Raw genomic sequence first — 9,550 nt, forward strand, 5'->3', positions numbered from 1 at the left:
CCACCCAGGCCACAGCAGGGTTCAGATGAAGACCAGCTAAGTCCAGGTGCTTTCCCGAGCAGCCTGGGAAAAACTGGGGCCTCCCAGGCACCCCTGCGCCCTCATGCTTAAACCTTCCCTTCCCCCTGAACTCCACAGAACACAGCCAGCACACAACACATTGCTCCCCATTGTTCAGAAATGGGTTTCATTCTCAGCCAAGAGACAGCAGGACTGGTCGCGGCCAGAAGCACACAGCTGCCGGGACAGCACCCCCATGCTCGGGGAAGGGGCAGGAAGGTGGCTGGGGGGGCTGACTGTGCACAGGCTGGGAATGGCAGGGAGGCTCGTCGGAGGTGGCACGTGTTGGCGGGGGTGGCTGGGGTGACAGTGTTTGCTTGTAGTTGGGCCACAAGACTCAGAAGGACAGCACAGCCGGCGGTTCCCAGCACCAGAGATGCGTGTGTGCACGTGTGTGTGTGCCCGTGTATTTATAGACATGTATAGAGCAGGGCAGGAGCAATACCACCGAGGGGGCACAAGAGTCACCGAGGTCACGCCTGGGGTGTCAGCTCACCACCACTACAGACTAAAGTCACAGATGAAGGGGGAGGCATGGGGGCCGGGGGCCAAGTCACAGAACAGTCACCCAGGCAGGCCCGGGAAGAGAGGTGTCCCAGGAAGAGGAGGGGTCTGGTTAGAGGTCGAAGGGGGCCCTGGGGCTCTCAGGATGGGATGGACTTGCCTGACCCGATCAGCTGGCAGCTGGAGAGAAGCAGAGAGAAATCGGGGGAGGGCAGAGAAGGGGGAGAGCTGGGAAGGCAGGTGCAGCCTGGGCTGCAGCGCTGGGGGGAGGTGGGGAGGGAAGACGAAGCAGGGGAGGGTGTGGGCAGGGGTTCTGGATGAGAGGAGAGGGGGGACAGGGAGGGGGGATGCAGGAGCAGGAGCTGGAGCCTCTCCCTGCTCACTCGCCGGCCTCTCACACACACGAGACAGTGCACCCGTGTGCCAGACATGTGATCGGCCCCCTCCGGCTCCCTCCTCTCTGCTCCCCTGTCTTTCAACCCACCAGCCCAGGGTCACCCTTAGTGTCAGGAGTAGGCGGCCTCGGGCCCCACGTGACTCCACCATTTCTGATGGAGAAAGACAGGGGAATACCACTGTTTGCCCCGGGAGGGCAGAGCTGAGAGGATGGCTGGAGGGAGCACCGGGGGCCCCCTGGGGTAGGCAGAAAGCACAGTAGTTCCCCATATGGACCCTGGGGAGGCAGGGAGGACAGGAGGCCAGATGCTAGTGGCCACAGGCTTATAAGTCTAAGGGGAGCCTCAGCAGGCTGGGGGACCACAGGTCGTGTAGGTGAGGCTGGGCCCTTCCTGGTGTGGAAAAGCAGAAGAGCAAGCATCAGTGTAGGGGTGCGGGGGCAGGCAGGTCTGTGGGGCAAGTTTTACTGACCAGCTTGGGTAGAACTCAGAGAAGCCGACTTGCCCAGGTCAGCTGACACTGAGGTCCCCTGGCTGAAAAAGGAGAAGTGACACTATGGAACAGCAGGCCCAGGTCCATGGGCCTGCAGGCAGGCTTCGGTGCTTCACCTGGGGCACAGGGACTGCCTTGGCCCTGTGCTGGTGGGAACAGCAACAGCAGGCACGGAGGGCAAGGTGCTCTGTGGCCTGCCTGGTTGCAAGGTGGCTGCGGGCCGAGGGTGTGGCTTGGACCCTCAGGCTTTCCAAAAGCCATCAGACAACCTGAGCCTTCCTGAAGGCGACTCAGTTGCCACAATAAGGAGGGGTCAGACCTCCTCTGCCCTGTGGTGGATCCAGTTCCAAAGCTCCCAAGGCGGCTGCCCTGCCCCAGCAGCACACTCACATAGGGGGATGGGGGCTGCACCCCCAGCATGAATTTCGAAGGCTCCCTGACGGCCTGCTCCCTGACAGCGGCACAAGCGGCCTATCAGCTCAACACCCTGCGTGACCATCTGCACTGCGGGTCCTCGAGCCTAGAGACTTCCACAGCCAGAGAACATCCACCTAGGTGGAAGGCCCGGGTAAGACAAGTCTCAGTGGCTGTCTTCAGTCGGAGGTACTTTGGGAACCTGGGGTTGGCTTGCCTGCATGAACTTAAGTGTGTGTGTGACCAATATAGGAATCAAATTCTCTCTGAGAGCCAACTTCTGACTGAAGCTTATCTATCACCCTCGCGGCAGATGCCTTCTCTCAAACCTCGGTCCCTTGGAGCTTAGGCCAGATATGTGCCCTAAGCGTCTCATCTTTTACTGCAGCGCTGCGTGGCCTCAATACCAATTGGACAATGGCTCCCACGGGCCGAGCATGGCGCTTTTGACTTCTCGATCCTTACAGACCTAAAGAGTTCTGTCACCGCAATGGAAAATGGTCAGAGATCCCTTCGGGCCAGGCTGGCTTTCTCTTGTGCTCCCGTGGCCCCCTCCAGCCCCTCCCTCCTGAAAACCTGCCACACTCTCCAAGTCTTGAGACTCCTCTCACTCTCCCCTCTCTGGACCCTCTTCAACGTTTTCTGATCCTCTAGATTCTCAGTATTCACCTCCTCCAGCTCCCCAATCCGGCCTCCCCTCTTTTTTTCACCTCCTAGCCACCACACCCGTTCTGGGTGGTCCTCTTCTGGGTCCCCTCAGGGAAGTGGCGGGGACTGAAGGAGGAGTTAGGGTCCATGGTCCTTCCTCTCTGTCTGGTCTCTCCCAGACTGAAAAGCTTCTTGGCTCTTTCACTAACAATCCCACCACCTACACCAAAGAGTTTCCTTGTCTTACCCAAGCCTGTGACCTTACTTGTCATGATTACATGTGATCCTCTCTTCCACCCTGACCTCTGACAAAAGGGAGCAGGTTTTTAGGTCTGCCCAAGACCATGCAGATCAGGTCCCTGTGACTGACACAACCATGGCCCCAGGCTCTGCAGCAGTTCCCAGCCCAGAGCTGGGGTGGGGCTACCAGACTGACACAGGCAGGGCCCCCGGGGCAGGACTCACCAAGACCATTTTATTACCTGTCTCCTAGCTGGTCTCCAAGCGGCTGCGCACAAAAGTGTAAATTTTGCTAAGCTCAGGGAGATCACCCAGTCTGCCTCAGAAAACCCTGCTGCCTTCCTTAGTCGCCTGACGGAGGCGTTCCAGCACCATACCAGGCTTGACCCTGACTCAAATGGAGGCTCAACAGTTCTGGCTACCCATTTTATATCTCAGTCAGCTCCTGACATTAATAGAAGCTTAAGAAGTTTGAGAGGACTCCCCTGATGGCGCAGATGGCAAAGTGCCGCGCTGTGAGTCTCTCCGAGGCCTCTGCAGTGCCGGTTCCATGCCGGCCGGCCAGCTAGGGTCCCACATGGCACAGCAGACCTCTCCTGCCTCGCCCGCTACTCCCTTCAGCAGTGTATTTCGTCAGTCTGCCTGTTCTGTTCCCCACTCTGTCTCTAGTGAATCCTCTCACCCTCCCACGTATCTGGCCTGACCCCGGTTCTAGTGTAAATGAATAAATAAAGCTTTTTTTTTTTTTTTTAAAGAAGGCTGAGGACTGTCCTCAAACCCCTATCCAGGATCTGCTGAATATGGCCTTGACAGTTTTTAAAAACCGGAAGGAACAGGACAGGGCAGAGAGGGAACTCCGTAGTCTTCAGAAGGCTGGGTTTCAAGCTCAGGCCCTGGTAGGGTCTTGAGACCGCCAGGCCATGTTCCTCCAACCACCGCAGTGCCTGCCGCCCGACAGAGGACGACAACGGGCCCCATGGCCCCCAACCGACCACCGCTGGGAGCCTGCTTCAAATGTGGTCGAGAAGGCCACTGGTCCAGACAATGCCCCAACCCCTGCCAGCACCATGCCCCACCTGCAACGTCCAGGGTCACTGGAAAAGTGACTGTCCCTCCATGCCTGGCTGCGGTGGACCAGTCCTTCCAGCCCATGCAACTCTTGCCACCGGCGGTCTTCGGTTTGGCAGCTGAGGACTAAGAGGCCCGGACTCATCGACCCCGATAAACTTCAAGGAGCCCAGGGTAACAGTCAAGGTAGCAGGTAAGTCCAACTCCTTTCTGGGCTCTCCTTTAATATGTTGCTGGCCTCCTCCTCTGCAGACCTTCTCTGCCACAATCTCAGCAACACACTGCACAACTCCTCACCTTCCTGGGCTCAAAAGGATACCGTGTCTCCCCGTCCAAAGCCCAACTTTCAGTTCCCACAGCCGTCTATCTGGGTCTTCCACTAACTCCTTCCTCCAAACAGCTGACGGTGGACCACAAACAGGCCATCCGGGACCTTCCCTCCCCTGAATCGGCAGAACAAATCCTTTCCTTCCTAGGTTTGGTCAGATTCTTCCGTCACTGGATCCCTAATTTTGCTTTCCTAGCCAAGCCACTGTACGACACAGCAAAAGCCTCCCTCGAAGGACTTCTCCAATCTCCCGGGAGGTCTGCAGGGCCTTCCTTTTACTCACACATATCCTCCTTAGGGCACCTGTCCTTGGCCTTCCTGACCCAGAAAAGCCTTTCCTCCTGTGCACAGACGCACGTCGGGGTATGGCGGCAGGCGGCCTTTCCCAGCCTCTGGGCCCAGCCCTGTGTCCTGTCGCTTATCTCTCCAAGCAGATGGATCCCACCGTCAGGGGCTGGCAACCTTGCCTTAGAGCCCTGGCGGCGGCAGCTCTACTCACCCGGGAACCCCTCAAACTTACTCTGGGAAGACCTGTCCAAGCACATTCCTCGCACCGCCTTCAGGCCCTCCTGTCTCCCCGCCCGCTCTCCACTCTCACTCCTGCCCGCTCACAGGACTTCCACGTGCTCTTTATCGAAAACCCTCTGGCGAGTCTCACTCTGTCAACTTCTCTCAACCCAGCCCCTCTTCTGTCTCTGGCCCCCCTTCTGCCGCTCATTCATGCCCTGAAATCCTGGGCGAAATGCAAACCTCCAGACTGGGTTTGGCCGACTCCCCTTGTCAGATGCCCACTGGACTCTGTCTGTAGACGGCAGCTCTTGCGAAGGTGCGCGAGGTCAGCGGAGGGCTGCCTAGGCCATGGTTACCCTCGATCAGGTCATCGAGGCAGGAAAGCCGCCCGGAGGAACCACCTCCCGAAAAGCAGAACTCAGAGCACTTACTGGGGCCCTCACCCTCAGCAACCATAAGAAAGTCACCATCTATACGGATTCAACATATGCCTTCCTTATGGCTCACAGTCCTGCTGCGATTTGGCAGGAAAGGGGGTTCCTCTCCACCCAGGGGTCCCCCATCATGAATGTTAAACTTGCCCTTAAGCTTCTAGCGGCCTTGCAGCTTCCAACTGAAGTCGCCATGATCCACTGTGAAGGACACCACACGGACAATTCTTACGTGATCACAGGGAATAACAAGGCTGATGCAGCAACAAGGGCTCCCACAACTCACTCTGCTGCAGATCCTGGTCCTATTCTCTCTCTATCTGTCCCCTCCATCACTCCGACTTAGGAGCCTAATGAACGCCAAATCCTGAGTCCGCTCTTCCACCCCTCCTTGAATGCAAAAGTCTGGCAGCTGTGTTCCCATCGTCAAACCGGTGCTCGTGGATCACCTCAAGGGGGAATTCGCCAACCTCCTTCTTCTGCAGCTCACCAGCTGCGTGGACACTTACCCGGACAGGATTGGCAGGTTGATTTTACTCACCTCCCTATTCACAAAAAAGTTAAATATCTGCTCACAACGGTTGATACAATAACAGGTTGGGTCAAGCCCTTCCCCGCAGCTAGAGAAACGGCTCAGGTGGTAACCGAGGCCCTTCTTAACCACATTATCCCATGCGTTGGCCTCCCCACATCTGTCCTATCTGACAATGCTCCAGCTTTTATCTCAAAGATGACTCAGCAGGTCTCCGCAGCTCTGGGTATCACCTGGAAGCTTCACATTCCCCACCACCCACAATTCTCAGGGAAAGTGGAGCGCGCCAATGGGCTAATCAAGGGTCACCTGACTAAACTCTCCTGAGAGCTCTGCGACTGCTCTGGGAACATGCAGACCAGTACTTACCCAGTCCTGCCCGAATCTCGACCTCCTCAACTGACCTTCCCCACCACTGCATCCGGGAGACCAAGTTCTGCTCAAATCGCTTCAGCCAAAGCCACTGCAGCCTCCATGGACTGGTCCGCACACAGTCATTCTCACCACGCCTATAGTGGTAACACCTCTGGGAGACCCCTCCTGGTACCATCTCTCTCGGGTCAAACGTGCGCCCGAAGACAAACAGTATGTATGTTGTAACCTGGGTCCTACTAGGATGCGCATTTCTTGTCAAAATCTCCCCTAGCTCAGTGTCCTATGTGTGGAAATTCAAAGTTAGGGAGACCTTTGTCTCAGGATCCACGGAGACCACCCACTTGGTGGGTACTACAGAGTGCCCACAGGCCGGATGCACAGCACCCATCACTCTCACCCTAACTCTTTCATCAATTAACAACACTATGAACACCATGTTTTCTTTCTTTTACCATCAAACCTTAGATCATTGCAAGAATACCTACAAAGAATATGGGGCGTACCCTTGCCCGTCATGTGCAGTGCACCTTCCAGACAAAGGCCGAATGTTCTCTCCATCTGTCATAATACGGGTTTCAATACGAATCAAGTTAACTATACTATTTCAGGTCCTTGGGACCTACGCTGGGTACAGGGAGTCCAAGCCACAGGGTACACTGGCTGGCATTCCTACCCAGTGGCAACATTTTCCCATCTCAAGGGACTATGTCCCGACACAAAATGCCACAGTCCAAGTCTCCCAGGACATCCTCCATTCAGAGCAAGTCCTACAAAATCAGCTAACATCATCAGAAAAGACTGAGACACCCTCAACCTGGATTCGTAAAATACAAAATGCTATACTATTCCTACATAACTCTTTTGGATCTAATACCTTTCTGGTTTCCTCTGTGCTTCCCTTCAGAGGCCTCTACTGGCGGCAGCTCCAATTAATCTCAATACCACTATGACCAAGATTACAGACGCTGCTTGCCAGACTCCCCAACTCTCAGTCCCCCATGGGACTCCAATCACAGCTACCCCTGCTATCCAACTGATGCCCTTGTCGGCTTTCATTCCTGCACTTCTAACATTTCGGTTAAAGGTATCTACCCCTCCTTAGAAAAAACCTCTGTGTCTTTAGCATCATCACAAAGACAGCTCCCCCGCCCTGGCACAGGCCATGCTCCAAAACCGGCGGGCTCTGGACCTGTTAACGGCTAACAAGGGGGGCACCTGCCTGTTCCTCAGGGAAGAATGTTGTTATTGTATCAACGAATCAAAGATTGTAGAACAAAATGTGGAAGCCTTCATGAAACTACGCAAAGACATGGAAAGGGAAATTGGGGGCTCCAATTCCCCGCTGACATGGTTTCAAAATCCTGTAGTGTCATGGCTCCTCCCACTCTTGGGGCCAATACTAATGATGACTTTATTTTTTTCTTTTTGCTCCTTGCCTCCTGAAATTCACACAGGCTCACATTCAGGAAATGTCTCCTACCACCTTTAACCAACTCCTTCTCCACCCACGTTATCGCATCCCTGCAGAAGACCCTCATAACCAGGCCTGAGCCACCCCCTTGGCTCTCTGCCAGACCAGAGAGCAGTAATGAGGGAGCAGCACCTAGAGAAGGGGTTCTCATAAACGGGCTGGCCCAGGACAAAGAGGAGCGGCGAATGAGCTTGGCGGGGCAAGGGGTGGAATGTAGTTCCCTCACAATCCCTGGGAACCATCCTTATGTCACATCAAGAGCTGGGTGCTTGATTTGTTGCCCCAGCCCCCCAGGACTAACCCCCTTTCAGGTTTCTCTTGTGGCTGCAGATTACCAACTTGAAGGGGACCCAAGACCATGGGACCCGACCCCGGGAGAGGGTTCAGGCTTGCTTGCTCTGTACTGTACCCCACCTTTAAACACTGAGCGCCTACAAAGCCTACACTTCCCTAGTAAACTTGAAACGCTGGCAACTGCTCTGGGAGACACTGGGAAGAATTGTTTAGTTTGGTTTTCTGCGGGGTTTCTACTTCTCCACGGAGACTTTCCAATTTTTGTCTGACTCCTCCATCTCACATTCTAATTCCTTATGACCCTGGGGCCAGAGTGCCCCCCAATCAGTGCTCTTTGGAGTGATCTGTTTACCCTCTGTGGATCATACCCCAGCAAACTGACCTTCCCAGTTGGGAATCTTCCCCCAGTCGTCTCAACATGGGTTGCTCTGCTCGCCACAGGATAAACAGGCGACTGAAGCATCCATTCTGCTTGAGTCTCCTGAGAAAAAAAAGCCTTCTGTGTTAATGTACGTATGCAGACATATGTGAGATTGTAACAGATTGCTCTGAAATGTGCCTGGCTGTGCCCCTGGCTGTCCCCTCACTGCCTCCTGCCATCAGCATCCATTGGTGCAGGAGCTTGAGCAGCGCTGCCTGCTGGCAGCTACTGAGTCTTGGCATCCCAGAAGTTCGAGTCTGAAGACTGAGTGAAAATTCCTAAACATTTTTTCTTTAAACCAAGTTATCAGTTCATTTCTTCTGTCATTGGGAGGATGGGACGGGGGGACTACTCACAGCACCTGGTGGAGATGTTGGTGGCATGAAGTCAGATGGCAAATCTAACTTGTAAAGTGGGGTGTGAGTACAGGGGCTTGCCGTTCTCGTGAGCCTCAACTCTCTTTTTCCTCTCCGCAGTTGACAGACTACCAAAGGAAAAACATCTTGGGGTCCCCTGCAAGAGACCACTGGAAGTGGTTGTAAGTCATCTGAAGATGTAAGTCTTGCTCAGCCAGGCTGGGAGAGGGGTGCTCCAGGGGCAGCTGAGTGAGAGGTGAAGAGCATGGAAGAAGTGGGTAAGAACCCTGGGTCTGAGTGCGGCCTCTCCGTAGCTCTGCTGGGGATCTGATTTGGGACAACACTGTTTAAGCTCTTTGTCCACCTGTGAGTCAGGGTTTTACAGTTCTACTTAAATCTAGGCAGCATCCATGAGATGATTGTTCTTTCATCCCTTCGTGCGGGGCCTGGTGCGCAGTGAGCCTTCAGTACAGGGCGTCGCTATGGACTTCTTGCTCTGGCAATTTCCCTCATCCCCAGCCTCAAGGGGAAGCCAGTCAGTGAGGACACCCTCTCCCTTTAGGGCGGCAAAGATGAGCCCCGGGTGCTTGGGATTAGGTGACCTCTGAGGTGGGAGTCCGTCTTTGCCACCTGCTTGCTGGGTGATCCCAGGGAAAGTCACGTACTTTCCGGGCCTCAATTTCCTCAACTGGAAGATGAAGTTGTTGGGCCAGATCAGTGCCTTCCAGACTGATTTGGTAGCTTTGATCATCTCTTGGTTCATGTTGCTTTCTGCCTCGGGCGAGGTGGTGAGTGGCCGTTTGGAAAGAAGGCACAGGCCGTGGTATGATCCGTCACCCATGTCTTCAGCATCCATCGTCCAGAGCTGCTCTCTCTTTCCTTCTCTGACCTTCTTGTCCTCTCTAAGCCGCTTTTCTCTTCCTCCCCTTGCCCTTGTTTTTCTCTTTTCACCTCCTGTAGATTCAGGACATTCTGCAGGTGCTGTGTCCGACCTTAACCGCTCCAATGGG

The sequence above is a fragment of the Talpa occidentalis genome, unplaced genomic scaffold (assembly GCF_014898055.3).
Source record: "Talpa occidentalis isolate TD23 unplaced genomic scaffold, MPIMG_talOcc4v2.1 talOcc4.2, whole genome shotgun sequence".
In the NCBI taxonomy this organism is placed as follows: Eukaryota; Metazoa; Chordata; class Mammalia; order Eulipotyphla; family Talpidae; genus Talpa; species Talpa occidentalis.